The following is a 19531-nucleotide window of genomic DNA, read 5'->3' as shown; positions in this document are numbered from 1 at the left end:
GTCATCTATATTTAAAGGAACATTTCATGACAGCAAGATACAGTGGATTGAAGACTTTAATATTAATGAATGCTTCCTTCTACTATCCTAGAAATGAGAAGCATTAAATTGTTGACTTTTGTCCAATCAATAGCACTGACAACATAAAACACTATGAAGTGCCAGTCATTGTACTACACTCTGGGGATATAAAGGTAAAAGTTCTTAATTTCAAGAGGCTGAGAGATTAATGGAGACACATAATACTCAAATTAAGAACAAACAACATATATACAAGACAACTGGAGATCACCTCAAAGCAAAGACACAAGCATTAAAAAGGAGAACCAGGAAGGTTTTCTGAAGATATTTTAGTTGAGACTTAAAGGAAATCAGGGAAACCAGGAAGCCAAGAAGTAGAAATAAGGAGGAAGATATTTTCAAGAATGAGGCACACCCATTGAAAAGGCTGAGAATAGAAGGGTTGAATATCCTTTGTTAGGAACAGCAAGGAGGAAAATAAGGTATAAAAAATCTGGAAAGGTGGGAGGCTAAAGTACGAAGGGCTCCCTAATATCTCCATTGTCAAATATAAAAATCATCTAATTCTGAAAGCCCTTCATAATTTGGCCTCCCACCTTTCAAGATTTTTTATACTTTATTTTCCTCCTTGTGGTTCCTAACATAGGAAGGGCTTTCAGAATTAGAAGATTTTTATGTCTGACAATGGAGGTATTAGGGAGCCATTGGAGTTTATTAAATAGAGGAAAAGATATGGTTATACTGTGCCTTGAAAAAGTGAATTTGATTTCTGAAAGGAGGATAGACTTAAGGCAAGAAATAAATTGTTCATGATGCTGAAGGCCATCATTCACCATAATGATGTATTTCCTAAGCCCAGTCCCATAATGTTGTAAGAACATAAAAGTGTTTCCTATATCAGTCTATTAAAATGAAATGAAATATTGAATCTCTCCTCCTCTAAAGTTCATGCTAACCAAATTTGTCACCCAAACCTAGAGTCCTTGTGGCTATTCTCCACTGACCCTCAAGGCATTCTCCTTCCTTCCTCAAGAGTTCAGTGTTTAGCTCAAAGTCTTTTTCTATCTCCTGCCCTTCAAAGGAGGTTTAAAATACATATTGTTAATCCCTAATATACCAGTATTTTCCAGTTCTTGTTCAATTTTCATGACTTATTTTCTACTTCACATCCATCTCGCCTATGTATAGGAATAGTCATATCCTTTATCTTACCATCTTTTCCTACTCCATATGAAGCTCTAAAGCTGTTCTTCATTCTCACCATAGCATCCTCTCTCTTTACTCAACCCCTTTACAAGTCCTTTTCTCTAATCAAGTACACTTTGCCAAAAACTCAATCATATATTACTGCAATCATTTATCTCATTTGTTCATACATACATACTGAACAGAAATATTCATGAAATGATAGCAAATGAATCCACTAAAAATTTAGCCTCGAATTCCATTGCAACAAGGCAAAGATTTATGTGAATTTTAAAAGAAGACAGGTCACCAGGAGGTTTAAGAGCAAAATCCATGTTAGGTTTTGTAATCAGTTCAGCAACTAGGATTGGAGAAAGACCATCAAAACCCAGTCCAGATATAGCTAAGACACTTGATTTATTCATCTAGCGGCTATTATTAATGACTGTGATAAGTAAAACACTATTTAGAAATTCCTCAGTATGAGCTCACTTTTTCCAGGGATCAAGGTAATACAGAGGAGAATGTGACCCATGATGTTGGGAGAAAACAGTGTTAATTTCTTTTTTATTTTTGCAATAAATATCCATTTCCACAAGCTAAAAACAATTTCCTACCCATTCCACCCTGACTCTCCCCATACCTTCCCTCCCCCCCCCCAAAAAAAAAACAGGGCACTTAACAATGGCAAGACAGTACCTTTACTTTGTCCTAATTGATTCTTGATTTCTCAACCAAATACCTACAAAAGTTGTTCCAATCTTTCTTCTCTCCCCTAAAATCACTTCTCCCACTATCTTTTCAAGTGAAAGGGGACTTCACTATTTACTTCAATGAAAAAAATTCTTTGGCTCACATTCCGAAAGTTTAAAAGTGTCTCAATTCTATAAATAAAGCTGGCACAGGAATGACCAGGACAGTAATTCCAGATCCAAGGGACACTACACAGTAAAACATTCCATATTCTAGGAGGTAAAGTACCATAAAAATTTACTATTGTTTATACATAAATCCAGATAAAGATAATACACAGCAAAAACTAGGGAAGTAGCATAGCAGTCAGATTTTGTCCTGGGTCCCATCACTTTGGGAGTACTGAAAGACTACGGGTTCCCAGTCTGAGAATCCCAGAAAAACACAACATTCAATAATCCCAAGTAGAATTCTGAAGTGTGCAACATGGAAGTCACAAAGAAGGCTAGAAAAATGAGCAAACGAAATAAGAAGTCTAGCAAAAAGAACAAAGCTATTATAGCAGGGAAACTCAATACACAAACCCAGAAAAGAACTTCAAAACATCTAAAACCAAATTCTCAAAGAAAAAGACAAAAATTCAAATAGAATTACTAGAAGAGATAAGGCAAAAAACTTTTCTAAGTTTTTAAATATTTTATAAGTAAAATGAGCTCTATGAAATAAAGAGAAAGAAAATTGTTTAGCACAAGAAATTACAAAATCTCACCCCAGCGACTAAATCATTGAACATTAAAAGATTAGCAATAACTGAAAAATACAATGGTCTCAGTCTTTGTTGTTCTTGACCTCATCTGTCCTCAGCATCTTTTGACACTGTAGTCATTACCCTTCCCCATCAAACTCTTCTCTCAGCTTCTGTGAAAGTTCTCCTGGTTTTTCTCTTGCTCTGGAACCCTTCCTTTGTAGTACATGTTGTTAGAGTTTGAAATATGTCCCTCAATGCTAACTCCTGCGCCCTCTCTTTTTCCTTCACCCTTTCTTGTAGTGAACTCATTGGTATTCCAATTTTCCAGTATTATTTCTACTTCCCAGATCTATGTTAAGTCATAATCTCTGCACTAAACATCAGTCCCACAGCACCATGTTCCAAGATTATGAAATCTCTGACAAAGTAGATGCAGAAAAAGAACAGAGAGGTAAAAACCAAATACTAGAGAAAAGGAGCTATAGTAAAAATACAAAGAGAGCTCAAAGACTGAAAAGAAAGCAAAAGTAATGAGATCTGAGAAAAAACAATTAAATCTGGCAATTGCCAGATCTCTTAATCAAGAGATACTTGGTAACTTTGTAGATAACAGTTTCAGTGAGAAAAGATTGGAAGTACACACTGTAAAGTTAAAAGAAGCTTTGGGGAAGAAGTGGACACCCCTATTGCAGGTGACTCCTTAAGGAGGTTAGCCATTAAAGAGAAAGCTAATAAGGAAAGATAGATTAAGGGAGTTCTTTGACAATGGGGGAGAAAGGAACGTGTTTGTAGGCAGTAGGAAAGCTGTAGAGAAATTGATGAATGGTGAGAGAGCAAATCATAGATGGGAAAAATCAGCTGGAGAAGATGGATTGATATAGGATCACTAATGCATACAAAGGGGCTTGCTTTGGCAAAGAGAGTAACAACTATCTTCCTTAAAAGGGCAGGCACTGTGCTAAGTAAACACTTTATAGCTATTTCATTTGATTCTCACAATAATCCTAGTAGGGGGCTATTATTACCCCCACTTTACATGTAAGAAAACAAAGTCAAAAAGAAATTAAATGAGGCTGAATTTGAACATCCATCTTCCTGACTCCAGACCCAATGCTCTATCCACTGTACTGCCTAGAAGATCTATCTTGATGTGAAGGAAGAAATGATAACTGAAGGTATCTAATTGATAGGAGATGAGATGGCAGGAATAAGGAAGCTCTCAGCAAATATTTTCAATTTTTTCCAATGAGAAATAAAGCAAGGTTTTCAGATAAGACAGTGGAGACAGGGCCAGACATGAGAAGCTTGAGAAGACACAAAAAAGATTTGTAAAAGATACTATGGTAAGTAGGAGAGTGAAATGATTAGCAAAATAAACAAAGATTAGTAAAGACTGCTTTCTAACAGTGAGGGTCCAATGTGAGATTATGTAACAATTTGTGGGTGGTCTCAAATTTTAAATTTTCGTGATTTTCTTCAGCTTCTTTCCACAATATATTAAGAGGGAAGGAAGCAGACAGTGAGAATAAGTTGAGATTTAGCAAGGCAAGATCAATAACAGTGGAAGGGGATAGGAGAATCAAGAGAAGAGGACAATGTAGAGTTAACTTGATTCTTTGAAGTGCTCAAGATGGAGAAAGAAGAGGAGTATAGTAGTTAGTACAAGAACTAGGGAGTAGATTAAATTACCAACTACAGAAACGGTACCTGCTCTCAACAACTGGGCATTCTAATAGAGGAGACAACATGTAAATAACTTTTATAAATACAAAATAGAATAGATGAAAGGTATTATGGGGAAAGGAAGGTACTAGTTGCTTCAGGCATTAGGAAATCTATCTAATTTTATTCTTATAATAACCCTGAAAAGTTGATGATATTCCCATTTTACAAATAAGGATACTAAGCAGACAACGGTTAAATGATTGGTCCAGAATGGCACACTTAATTAAGAAGCCTAGGATGAAGCTTTTCAAAGTGTGGTGATCTGAACTCACTGAAAATAACTCACCAGTTACTTCTCTTTGCTGCCAATACTTTTTTTTAATGAATTTGAGTAATGAGGAGTTCCTTGTAAAGCTGCAAATAAATCTTTTTAAAAAGCCTCTTTCCCAAATTAATTGCTTATAAGTAGGCCAAGCCAATATAATAAAAATGACAATTCTACCTAAATTATTCTATTTATTCAGTGCCATGCCAACCAAATCATTAAAAACATTATTTTACAGATCTAGAAAAAATAGCAAAAATTCATCTGGAAGAACAAAAGGTCAAGCATCTCAGGGAATCAGTGGGAAAAAAAAAGTGAAGGAAGATGGTTTAATAGTATCAAATTTCAAACTGTCTTATAAAGCAGTAATTATCAGAACAATCTGGTACTGGTTAAAAAACAGGGTGGTGGATCAATAGAATAGGCTAGGCAAAATTACATTCTAATATATGACCACAGTAATCTAATAGATGATAAATCCAAAATTCCAAACTTTTGGAACAAATTCTTACCATTTAACAGAAACTACTGAGGAAACTAAAAAACAGTATGGCAGAAACTGGGTATAAACCATTATCTCATATTGTATAATAAGATAAAGTCAAAATGGGTACATAATTTACAGATAAAGGGTGATATCATCATAAGTAAATTAGAAGAGTATAGAATAGTTTGTCAGATCCATGGATAAGGGAAGATTTTAGGATATATATATAAAATAATTTTTGCAGAAATAAAGCAAATGCAACCAAAATTATAAGGAAAGCAAAAAATTTGGGAAAAAATTTTACAAGTCTGATAATAGCCTCATTTCTCAAATTTATAAAAAACTGAGTAAAATTTTTAAAACTACAAGTCATTTCCCAATTGATAAATGGTTAAATATGAACAGGCAGTTTTTAGACACATCAAAGCAATCTAATTCTACAGTCATATGAAAATATGTTTTTAATCAGTATTAATTAGAAATATGTAAATCTAGACTGCACAGCAAGTATGGGCTTTTACATTCTTCTCCTTCTCTATCACAATCTCTAGGTCATTTGACCCCAGCATTCCTACTGTTTCTAGTTCCCCAACTATTTTGCCTTTATTGGTCTGAAATGGGGCAGAGAATAAAAGTTTGCCTCACAAATTTATCAGGAGCTCAAGCTTTTAGCTGAGGGAGACTTCTAGCAACCGTCCAGGTATTTTGTTACCCTTTACTACATCAGTTTCTGTATAACAATTTTGATTAGTTTTGCAACTTCCCCACATTATCTTCTCTTTCTCCCTCTGTTGTGCTACAACCAAACCTAGTTCTATTCTGGGGTCAAAGAGATTTCTTCTACATAACAAGCTATCATGTTTTCTTCTATGTATTTCTTTTTGACTAGATTTTCTAAATATGCCTTCATATATTAATATAAACTACTAATCTGTCCTTCAGCACATACTTGCAAATCAGGAAGGTTTCTCTGCACACAAAAATATGTTGACAGAACACCTAAGTATTATTTCTCGTTAATTAGTAATACTAAAAGGAAACAAAAAATTAATGGTCTCAGAGAACAGATAATGAAGTATCTCTCTCTCAAAGGTATGAAAGGCAGAAATCACAAGAACATAATGAAACATCTCTCTCTCTCAAAGGTATGAAATGCAGAAATCACAGGAACAGAATTTTGTATGTGGTTAAGATCTACCCCTAATTTTTAGTTAACTGTTTTTGTTACAAAGGCCGACCAGTAACAAAATTTACAGAAGGCATAAGTTAAATTTTCTTTTAATTTTCTTTTTTAATTTCTTTTTCTTTTTATTAGGCTAGAGAAAAATAGCTCATTTTGTCAAGGTAACTATGAAAATACAGATCCAATTAGTATATGAGAGTGTTAAGATACATTTAGTATGAAAAAGCTTTTAGTTTAAAGTGATCCTGGTTTTCTCCCAAGAGATAAAAGGTTGGGGTCATTGTATCACCTATTATGATATATCTGATACATCTTTTCAATTATCTAAATAGAAGTATAATAAAGGCTTTTGAGAGTTGCAAGTATACTCTTAGTACCAAGAGAAGACCCCTTCCTTTGGGAGGAAGGCTCCATCAGCTTCTATTAGTCCATAGAGAAAAAAAATTTTTTTTCTCAGACATGTTATGCATTCTCTAATGATAGGCTGGCAAAGATAATTTCTATTCTCCCAAGTGTCCCTCATTAGATGCTTCCTAGTATACTCCTATATTCCATTACCTCAGGGAAGCAGCATGAAAACAGAAGGAGCTTCCCATGTGATGATAAAATAAATTTTATACTTATAACCAGCCTACATAATCATTTGACATCAGAAATTTGGCCCACCTTCTTTTCTCCACACCCCTATAAGCCAGGTTCTAATGTTCTTTGGAGTTGGGGCAATAGAAAAACAAAGAGTAAGAACAAAATTCTAAAACCATCTCCCCCAATCCTCCAGATCAAAAGTTTTAGAGAAGTCTTCTGGAAATAGTGATTCCTTTTTGGAAAAGATCAATTAATGATTTTATCAACAAATCTCATGGGCTTAAGCTCTCAAATCAGCAGAATGATTTAGAATGTCTATCATTGGTAGAAAGAAATTTTCAGGGGCGGGGGAGAAGGGGAGAAGAATATCCTCCCCTAAATTTCACTGGGTCATTTCAAGACCAATGAAACATCCACATCATCTAACAATCATCCTCAGGTATGAGGATGGGCATGGAGGGGATACATTTTATGAAAAGGCAGAGCCCAATTTCTTGAATAATTACAGAGGCTCATATTTTAGTTTTTAATCACAAGTTATTGATTATTTATCTAAATAGAGTAAAATATCGAGTCCACAGTCAGAAATATGCCTTCCTTGTAAGGAAAGGAAGAAAGAAGTGAAAAATTGAGATTGGCTGTTTACAGAAATGCACCGTATAGGCACTGAGCTGATGCAGAAGGCCATAAAATTTTAGAGTTGAAAAAGCCAACTTAGTTCATTAATGACAGTGTCTCCAAGGGTCTTATTAAAGTAACCTATCATTCCTAACCTTTCTGGTAGTAAATTCTACTACTACAAATATACATGAAAAGATACAAGTCTCATATAAACATACATGTATACATATGCTTATTTGTATATAAACATATAAGTACTATGACAAATAAAAGAATAAATTAAACTAAATACTGTAATAATCAAGCTCAGACTCAAAAAAGAGAGAGAGAAAGAGAGAGAGAGAGAGAGAGAGAGAAAGCAATTATGTCAACTCATTGAATTAGTGGAGAAATACCGTTGTGGAATACTTCACATATTGTCAGAATCAATTTATGTGCTAGTTATTCTTGCTTAAGTATTCATTTTTTTTAGTTCAGTTAATAAGGAACAGCTTAAGAGGGTAAAGGATGAAAAGGTAATATACCCAGAAATTAACATAGCAAATTCGTATGAAGGAACAAAAGTATTGTTTAAATATATGAATAAAAGTCTAGCCAGCACTAATTTCAAAGTATACTATAAAGCCATAATTACTAAAATCATGTTGTTATAGATACAAAAATATTAAGTGAAATGATAGCAATGACACTATAACAATTTTGTAAAAAGACTACATATTATGATCACAATAAATTTTTACGGGAATGTAGAATTGATTCTATTTTGAGAATAACAGAAAACATAAAAGATAAAAATAACAAAAACAATAAAAACCATACAATAATATCAATGGATGGCAAAAAATTAAAAAGGACAAGAATAATGGACCTATTCTAAATATGGTAAATAGTATCTTCCTAAAACCAAGGGACAATATTAATTATACTGAACAATAAAGGAATTTTCATTAAAATCAGGGGCAAAGCAAGAATATCCACTACCACAACTACTATTTTTTATAGCTCTAGAAATGCTTGCTACTGGAAGACTAGAAAAATAAACTGAGGTGTAATTAGCATAGATTTAAAAGGAAATAAAATTATCCATTTCAGTAGAAAATAATGGTTTTATACTACCCACTATAGATTTAACAAACAAACAAACAAAAAGGATTAATAACTTTAGAAAAGTAATTTAAAATAAATGCAGACAAATGGCAAGTCTTCATATTAGTGAAAAAAAAAACAGTATTATGGAGAATTGGAGAAATTCTGTTTAAAATAACTACAAAGTATATCATATATTTGGGAATATACCTACAAAGAAACATTCAGCAATTATATAAACATAACTAACACATTCCTCAACAGAAATATAATTACTAAATATTTCAATATGTCCATGATTGAGACATGCCAATATAATAAAAAAAGACATAAGTTAATTTACTTATCCAGGGTCCTAACTACTTACAAAAGGGGCCAAATCAAGGGGACAGACATATATAATTCTATGCTCCTGGGGAGGCTAAAACCAATAGATCTTTTGAGTTCTTTATTTTGGTTGTCCATAGTTAGGCTACAATAAAGAGAGCCACCACGAGCATAGGACCACCAAGCTGCCTAAGTGGAGCAAAAAAAAAAAAAAAAAAATCAGTCCAGGTTGGAAATAGGGCAAGTCAAAATTTCCATGTAATTAGCATGTCCTGTGACCAGCTACTGATCTTTCAACTTGAGTGAAATTAGACCTGTCTCTTCCACACTTTCTTTCTAAAAACAAAATATGCCACCATTATTTTATAGAGTTACATAAAAACTACACCAAAATGGGAAAGGGAGAATTGTCCTAAGAATCTCAAAAAGAATATGGAAAGAATGAAGAAGAGAGACTAGCAGTACCAAAACTTATGCCAATTATCCAAAATCAATTAGTCTGGCTGAAAACTAGAAAAGCTAACCAATGTACAGCTTACAAACACAAAGACACAAAAGGGAGTAAAAAAGGAATACTTTGGGGAAAAAATTAGGACAAGAAGAATTTATTAACTGTCATATAATCAGGATACATTAGAAAAATGGTGGAAGGATGGGAGAAAAAAGTGCCTAGTAGTTGTATAGATATAAATGAACAGGGACAGGGATCTAACAATGTAAAAGTAGAACATTAAAAACAAATAAGCAAAAAAAAAAAAAAAAAAAATTTAATAGTTTGAAAGCTTTCCTTCAAAAAAACAAAAGGAATCTGCCCCCACTTTACAGTGGTAGGAGCCTGGCTAAGGTATTGAATATATCAGATTTTTGCAATGTCTTGATTAAGTTTGGTGAACACTTGCCCATTTCTTATCTCTGTGTCCATGTGCCTCTCCTCCCTCCCCCCCTTTTGTATTTTTTTGTTGTAAGGGCTCTCTAGGAAAAGGAAGGTGAGGAATATGCAGAAAATTGCAGGTAATTTATTAAATTATGAAGACAAGTCGTTCTTTTAAAATGAATATGATTAAACCAAACAATATATCAGTAAAAAAAAAAATTAGCATGTGTTTTTATTTATTGGTTAGTTATTACTCAGTTCTTAACTGATTAAAGCTCATAATATTTGCTTTCATTAAAACTTTACCCATAAGACATGTGTGATTCATGAGCTTTTAAAACATTTAATAAACATGCATGCCTTATTCCCATTTTAATTACAATTTAAGAAATTGAGAAAGAAAATTCTTGTGTGACCTGTCTGCAATATTATAGTTATTTGGTAGTATCCCAATGATCCCTACAGGACTAAAATGAAGATACTTTATTTTTTAATAAAAGATTCCTGCTATTTTCTCAGATCTTTTTTCTGTTATTATTTTAAGTATTGTTCTAATTGTGAAAAACGTGACTCCAATATAATTCTTCTTAAACAGACCCAGAATGTGAATGGCAATCTTCAATTCAGTCAACAACTGAAAAATATATTGTTGCCCTTCCCCCCCCCCAATCCAGAATTCAAAATTCTTGGGTTTTCAAAACACACGTGTGAGATCGAAGATCAAAATGAATCCACTACGAAAGAATAAAAGATATAGTACAAAATTAATACAATCTCAACCTAAGCTACATGATTAAATTGATTTTTTAAAAGGAAAGAATAGGGAACTAATGAAGGTGTGTGAGACAATTTCATATAGAAGGTTTAACTGGTATAAATCAACTGCCAAGTGAATCTGCTACAAATGTTTGACTTTCCACAGACAGATGGCAGTGAAGAGCAACACCAACTTAGAATATAAATCTGTTTGTAAAATCTTGAGAGAAATCTTACAAAGAAATATAATGGGAGATTGAGAAAAGTATCATCTCATAAAACATCATGAAGTAGAAGAGGGGAAATTTTTTTTAAAAAACTTGTCCAGAGACACAATACTAAGCAAAGTCAACCCCAAAGGCATTTAAGGATGAAAGACAAGGAAAATATGCAAAGATTTTTAAGGGACAAGGGAGATAAGATATTTAGTCAGTAATATCACAGCTCCAAATGCAGTATAAAATAGAAATCACATAGAGAAAATGAAAAGCTAGCTGGTACAGACCAAGTACACGTAGGAAATCCAAAAAGAAGGTAATAATGTTGAAAGTGCTATGGGATCAATAACAATCCATATGCCTACTTTTTTGCATCTATATAAAATTTTTGTGAAAAGAATCAAGGGCATCTTTGAACAGGATATTAGAAGGAAATAACCAAGTTTTCACAACTCTGCTACTAAACATTAACTGGGGAAAAAAAGTAAGATTTCCTTTGTATTTAACAATGTTGACCATAAAAAAAGGATTTGCTACAACAGAAAAAAATACACTGCCTTAATAGCTCTTTTCTAACAAGACTGTCTCATACAAATTGTGACAATAACCTTGCTTGATGATCCTCTGCCCACTAAATAAGAAAACAGAGAGAAATGTGTTAACTAAAAAGGTTTTTGTCACTGTCATGAAGAAAACCAGAGGAATACAGATTGAGGAGTAACTTCCTTATAGATGTAAGTAATAATTCCCTATAAATGAAGTATTCTAGATTCCAGTTAGCAGATGACACCAGGTAGATTTTGTCAAGAAAAAAATCATTACTAAGCCTCATAAACAGCTAACTGTATGTAAAGGAATAAAAAACAAATGGATAGATGTCTATTTCCCAGATCTGTGGCTCTTGTTCAACTGTTTTCAATCATGTCTGACTTTTTCTGACCCCAACTGGGATTTATGGCAGCTCAGTTTAAAAATGAAGAAACTGAGGCAAAGAGGATTAAGTGACTTGCCTAGAGTTACAGAACTAAGTGACTGAGGTTAGATTTGTACTCAGGAAGATGAGTCTTCCTGATTCCAAGACAATATATTCACGGTGCCATCCAGATGATCTATTTATTTTAATTTTCCAGAAAACAACATATAATTGAATGAACAAGTTCTAAGAGTTCTTCCAACTGTGCATATTAGGAAATGCACAACAAAGAAACTATGACTTGAACCTAGACCTGAACAAAAGGGAGAGGGGAGATTTCAATTACCTTTCGAAAATATCTCCTTATAACTAACACATTTTTAATACTAATTTTCTTCTATTGATATGGTATATAAATGAGACATCCTGAAGAACTGAAAATGAAGATGAACTAAAGGGCAACAACAGGTAGGTGAATGGTGAGTATTATATCAAACAAAGTAATCAAATAATATCGTCAATAATATCATCAAAAAAAGATGGGCTAATCCTGCAATGAGAAGAGGTAACTGCTGAATAGCTCATAAACTCCACTGTTAGAAAAATTCTCAAAATTTGAGGCAAACCTATGCAAGAATAGGGACTAGAGTCACAAAGGATGGGCAGACATTGATAGATTACATAACACCACTAGAAGGAATGCCTACAACAGTAATATCAGGAATCCAACTGTATATGAATATTTGAATTATTGGTCAAAAAGCCAGGTTTATAACTGATCCATCAATATCTCTTACAAGTATTCCAATTTCAATTTCTAGCTTATCACCAGAAGATTTAAGTTCTAAAATCCAAAAACAGACTTACTGCCTAAAAATTCTCAGGGATAAAGAAGGAATGACAACTTTTCTTATCTCCTAAATAATTTCTAATATTTTTGGGAGGAAGGAGGTTGTCTTTGCCAATATTTGATTATTTCTCCTGTTTTAATGTGACCTTGCCCCCCTTTTCTAATTTCAGCTCTATAGTTAAGTAATCCAATACAGAATAAATGAATGAATGAGTAAGTGTTTACTCCAAACTGTGCTAAACACTGGGAATGCAAACAGAATTGGAGAAAGCAACACATATTAAAAATTCAGTGGCAAGAAAGCTAGAAAGACCCATAGGTCCTAATAGTTCAGCAACTAAGCAGACAGGGTCTCAACATGTAGCAGCAGAGTATACGGTATGGTTTAGGGGACTTCAGAACAAGTGGAAAGGCAGACAAGTCCCAATGGTCTTTCATTTCAGTGAAAAGGTGTAACTTCTGAATCCCAGCACATCTAAAATCTCCACAAACTTAAATAAGGTCTGGAATCCTCTACTCAAATTCCTCAATATCTTGTTATATTGATGTTCATCTTTTACCAAACCCCCAAATTACACCATCTGACTCCTGAATACAGCTAGACAAAGTATACTACACACTTTGTTATCTATCTTCAACTTAAGTCCTCATGGGAGCAAGGCAATCCTCTTACTCCTCCCTAATTGATTCTCACTTCCCACAAAAGCTATTCCAAATCTTCTCTCCTAAAGTCTCCTATGCTACTTTCTTTGGATATTCCACCCCTCCTTCTCAATTAAGAACTTTTATCTTTTAATTTTATTGAGAAAATGGACATCAGCCCTAAGTTCCCTCACCTTCCTTTTTCTTCAAAGTTTCTTATAATCACCTTTACCTCACTTCCTTTCCTCCAATCTCTCTGATAAGAGCCCTTCTTATCAAAGCCAACTCTCTTTAACTGTGGATTTCGTAGTATGCCCTCTCATCTTTTCCAGATTACAATTTTAATCATCCCTTTTATCTCTCAACTCTTCACTTTCAAGCCTTCAAAAACCTTCACACAATTCCACATCTCTCACTTCCTACCACCCTCTTATGCTATTGTCCTGTCCTTATGCTATTACTCTCCCTCTCTGTCTCTCTGTGTCTTTCTGTCTTTCCATCTTTGACTCTCTCTCTCCTCCCTTTCTCAAATTCTTAGAAGAAAAGCTGTTTGTACTGATCATCTCTTCTATTCTTTCTCTTGCAATCTGACTTCTGACCACATAATTGAATCTGCTATGTCTAAAGTTGACAACAATCTTAAACTCCAAGCCAGACGAGTTTTTCTTAGAAATCACTCTTGCTGGACTTGACAGTGTACTTTTCAGCCATGTCATGTCCCTTGTGCCTGTTCCATTAGGCTAACCTTAGTGTTCTTTGCTATCTAGATACTGCTCCGCCCCTCCACCCCCCACTCCTGAAACTTCTTCAGTTTCCATGGACTCAATTAGCATCTATGTAGGTGACTTCCAGATCTATATATCCAACATCATGTCCTTAAGTTTCAGTCTCACATAACCAACTGATCACTGGACATTTCCAATACAATGTCCTAAACACAAACTATGTCCAAAAGAAAAATCACTGCATTATCATTAAGCCCATCCGACATGTTTCAATGGATAGGAAAGGTCCCAGATATAGAAACCAATGCAGATCAATGACTTCACTGTAACTTACACTTTTTTAAAGAACTGCCTGCAACACTGAAAGGTTAAATGATTTGCTAAAGTGTCACAGAGAAAGTATGTATCAGAGGAAAAGACACATAACCTGTCAAAACCATCACCATTCTTTCGATATCTTAGTTTTACAAACATGTTATCTTCAATTCCTCACTGTCCCTTCTCTAGACATTAGTTGCCAAATCTGATGGTTTCTACTTCCTTGCAACAACTCTATAGTTATTAAGTACCTACTGGTTGATTGGTTGTTGTCCTTTTTCCTCAGAGGACCAAAATGACTATGACTGATCAGACCAATATGAGTTTGGCAGACTCTACCACAAGTCAGGCACAAATAATCCACATGAACTAAATCCACTCCTCTCTAATGATACAATCATTAATTTAGTTCAGGCGCTCTTCATCCTTTGCTTAGACTAATGCAACAGCCTAGGATTTCTGGAATTCCCACTCTAATCCATCCTTCCGCATAGCTAAAATCTCCAATTCCAAATGGAGAGATATAAACTAAACTCCACTGTACAAACTTCCAGTGTTTCCCCCAATGAAAGTAATATGTTCTATTTTCCTCATAAAAACCTTCACAACCTAGCTCTAATTTAATTTTCTTCATCATTATATATTTTTTCCTCTTTCTACATTCTAAAATCCAGGAAAAAATGGCCTTGCCCATTCCTCATACTGTACACCATATTTCTCATCACTATGCCTTTCCAACAATAATTCTCTCATGACTGGAATGACTTCTTCCTGCATCTGACATTAACTATAAAATTTGGTTCAAATTACATGTCTCTGGGCCTTAGTTCTTTCTGTGAAAATGGTTGGATTTGGCTCTTAATGACCTTTCCAACTTTCAATCTATGATGAGATGTCATATCTCCTAAGTTGAATGTGTTTTTCTCTCAGATGCCAACAACATAATAGGCACGTTAGTAAAGTTTTTTGATTACTGATTATGTGAGAGAGCCTACTAAGTTGACAGCATATTATATCTGTTCAGAGTGGAAAGAATATCTCTACCTGAGCCAATTAATTTGTAATAGATATTGGAGAGTGTTAAGAGTCTTATTGCTTGGCTGATTTCAAAAAAAGCCTGGAAAAGCCTGAACTGATGAGTAAAGTGAGCAGAACCAAGAGAACATTGTACACAGCAATAACAAGATTATGTGATGATCAATTGTGATGGACTTGGCTCTTTTTAACAAGAAGGTATTTCAAGACAATTCCAATACATTCAGGATGAAAAATGTTATTTGCATCCAGAGAAAAAAACTATGGAAAATGAATATAGATCAAAGCATAGTATTTTCACCTTTTTTGTTATTATTGTTTCTTTTTTTGTGTGTATTTTTTTCCCCTTTTAGTATGATTTTTCTTGAGCATATGAAAATGTTTAAAAGAATTGCACATATTTAACCTATATTCTTGGGGAGCGGAGAGGTAAAGAAAAGAGAAAGAAAAATCTGGGACACAGTCTTACAAAAATGAATGCTGTAACTATCTTTACATGTATTTGGAAAATAAAATACTATTAAAACTATTCTTATTGCTTGTTCAGCTAATTAAATTACCTTCAAAACAATTTTTAATCTATTAAATATTTAATAGATTTGGAATCTATTAATTGTGAAATTCTGGTACAACAGATAGCAATGTTATATTTCATTATTTTCTAAATATACCACCATCCCATAAGGGTAGTGCATAAATTATGACAAAAGGTACACTCTAGTTCTCTTATGGGCAGGGCAGTTAGTAGTCTAGAATGAGATACTATTTCCTAGCTGTGTGATCCTGACAAGTTACTTCTTAACCTATTTGTCCTTAATTTCTTTATCTTTAAAATTGGGCTATAATACCTATCTCTTAAGGTTATTGTAAAGATCAAATGAGAATAATATAAGACATTTAACATAGCTAGCACATTTGTTGTTCAATCCTGCCCAACTCTTTATGACGTCATAGACTATATAGTACATTGATGCTGTCCGTTCAAGGGATTTCCTTGAGAAAGATACTAAAGTTGTCATCTCCTTTTCCAGTGAGTTAAGGAAAACAGTGGTTAAGTAACTTGCCCAGGGTCACACAACAGTAAGTGTCTGGGGCTGGATTTGAATTCAGATCTTCTTGACTCCTGGCCCAGCTCTCTATTCCTTTAGTCACTAGCCACTTCCAGGGCTGCACTGCAGTAGCTTAATAAATGCTGATTAACTCTGAATGGTAGCATCACACTGCATCTAATAAGAACAAATTCATTAGGTATAATATAAAATTATTTTTTATTTAATCAGCTATAGAAGAACAAGACAAGGGAACTACTGGAAAAGATTCAAAGGTTTTATTAGATCACAAGCTCAATGAATAAGCAGTGCAATATGACAGTCAAAAAAGGTAATACAATTTGTATCTGAATTAAGAGGGCCAAAACTTCCAAGGATAAGGAAATATTTTTTCTGAACTTAATCCATTTCATCTGTAGTATCATTTCCCATTCTGAGTACAGAAGGACAACAAAGAAGTGGAGACTGTCCCACCCAAGACAGAGAGAAGGGTAAAAGGCATTAAATCTTTATCAAATGAGCTATAAGGCCATAGGGACATTTAGCCTACAGAAGAAAGATTAAAAGGGGATTAGATAACCATCTTCCAAGTATATGAAAAACCAGCATGTGAAAGAGGAATTAGAATGGTTCTCTAAATCAGGAAAAACCAGTAACAATTAGTAGAAGCTACAAAAAAGGCAAATGTAGATTTGATCGTTGATCTTGGTCAGTTTAAAAGTGGACAGAGGTGTTGTAGGTGTTCAAGTTGGTCTTCACCAGATACGCTTTGAGAGGAATTCTTTTTATTTATTGAATGGCACTAAATAGTCACTAAGACTTCTTTGTTTTCTAAAATTCTGTGACTCCCAAAGTTAAAAGTACATTTCTTCATCTCAGCCTCTTAAGAAAATCCCTAGCTGCCTTTAAAATTTACCTTAAGTGACAGTTCCTACAGGAGACCTTTTCTAATTCTCATATTCTAAGTACTGGAACACCTTCCATATTATTTTGTAACTTTACATGGGTACATATTGTTACTCCCTTATTAGAGAATAAGCATCTTTAAAGAAGGACTTTCACTTGTTTCTGTGATGCCTCCTACAATGTTTTGCAAGTAATTGGTGCTTCATAACTGTTTACTGATTGATTGGTTCTCTTTTCTTCACTGTAATGTGTATAATTCAGGATGTAAAATAATCTTAATCCCTTTGAACCAAGGTAATCAATGTCAATCTGAACAGATTTAAAACCATACTCTAATCATGTTCACAACAACTACAGTAAGGTCAACCAGGATATGATTGAGATACTGAACAGCCAAAAGCCCTCATCTGTAAACCAGGAATTGTGCTGTCCATTAATTGCCTTTTTGCTATTAATAATATAGTAGAAGAAAAAGCATAGTCTGTGTGAGTTTGAAGTTGGATTATTCAATAAAAGAAACATACATGTAGATGGAAAGGAAAAGGGGAGCGAGAAAAATTAAATTATATATCCTAGTGCAAGTTGATTTACTTGACTTCGTAGTACTGCTAAAACACAAGAACCATAAAAAGAATATGGCTTTGGAAAAGTATATTTTTATTCAAGGGTAGTTAAGTGGTATAATAGATAAAGTACAGAGCCTGATTTCAGGAAGAACTGAGTTTAAATGCAGCCTCAAACCCTTGTTTGTCTAATTTCCTCATCTATAAAATGAGTTGAGGAAGGAAATAGCAAACCATTCTAACTCTCAAGAAAATCCCCACAGGAGTCATAAAGAATACGACATAAATGAAAATAACCACACAACTTTTTATTCAAAAGGAAAAGGAGAGGGAAAAAAATTGAAAGAGGAATACTATTTGATTAACCCAAGAGCCTTAGAAATAGAAATGTCCTCTTCAGAAAACTAAACTTTGTTCCAGGGTATCATTCAGAGGAGTAACCCTGCCTCCACCTGCCTCCAAAAGAGGTATAGCAATCAGAGCAGATAAGAGGCAGCAAGGTATTTGGAGGGAAATCCAACTAAGAACACTTGACAAGCAGATCAAGACTTTAATAGAGACAGCCCAGGACCCTGTACCCAACCCCTAGACCACTAGCCCTGTTTCCAATTTGATTCCCCAAAAACATTAAAAAGAAAAATAATCTTTCATAGAACAGGAATCCAGCTTCACCACAACCACTAATAGTCACCGAGGGGTAGATAAAGTCCAAGAATCCCAGAGACAGCAATAACCTTATAAGGTCACTGGCACTAATTCCTATGGCTATCAATCAATCAGAAAAGCAATGCTTGAGGAGATGTGATCTAGCAACAGCTTGTGCAGGTAATGCAGTTCCAAATTAGCCTCAGCAAATAAAAACTCAGATAAGGAAGTTCTTACCAACCAAGTCCTACTTTAATATCAGAGATGGATATGGTATAGAAATGGGAAATTATATTAAAGATCCACTGCCCATATTCTTTGTTGTTGCACCTGTAACTGAATCATCTTATATATATTGCTTCCCCTATTAGAAAATGAGGTCCTGTGGCTCTTTTCAACAATGAGATGATTCAGACCAGTTCTAATGGTTTTGTGATGGAGAGAGCCATCTACACCCAGAGAGAAGACTATGGGAACTGAATGTGGTTCACAGCAAAGCATTTTCACTCTTTTTTTGTTGTTTTTGTTCTTTGCTGCTTTTTGTTTTCTCATTTTTTTTTTTTACTTTTTTGATCGGATTTTTCTTGAGCAGCATGATAAATGTAGAATTATATATAAAAGAACTGCATGTGTTTAACATAAATTATTTGCTGTCTGAAGGAGAGTGTAGAGGAAGAAAAATTTAGAACACAAGGTTTTATAAGGGTGAATGTTGAAAACTATGTATGTGTTTTTAAAATAAAAAGCTTTAATAAAAAAATAATAAATCCAGAAAGAGTTTTAAAAAAACAAAAAAGAAAGGGAGGTCCTTGAGAACAGGGGCAATCTTGCTTTTCTATTTGTATCTCTAGAGCTTATCACAGTGCACTGTACATACAATGCCATTAAGAAATGTTTTTTTCTTTCCTTCATAATAAAAGGAATTCATGTTAACTCTTGGTGGTTATCCAGGAACCAAGGGGTAAAGGAACAATAAAGTATATTTGGGAAAAAAATCAACATGGAATTATAAATAAAAGCCACATAGACAATTAGAACAGAAGGTAATTAGGAACTAGATACAAAGCTGATAATATCGAAGGAAAACCATTCCAAATATATAGTAGATAAG

At 34.0% G+C, this 19531-nt stretch overlaps 1 protein-coding gene across 5 annotated transcripts in view; it reads right to left on the bottom strand.

Annotated features, from left to right (window-relative positions):
* The window catches only part of DYRK1A (dual specificity tyrosine phosphorylation regulated kinase 1A), a 184394-nt gene that overhangs the window by 88988 nt on the left and 75875 nt on the right, over positions 1-19531 (bottom strand). The window lies entirely within an intron of this gene.

This window comes from Antechinus flavipes, chromosome 3 (assembly GCF_016432865.1).
Source record: "Antechinus flavipes isolate AdamAnt ecotype Samford, QLD, Australia chromosome 3, AdamAnt_v2, whole genome shotgun sequence".
Lineage (NCBI taxonomy): Eukaryota > Metazoa > Chordata > Mammalia > Dasyuromorphia > Dasyuridae > Antechinus > Antechinus flavipes.
This window is presented reverse-complemented; position numbering and strand designations above follow the sequence as displayed.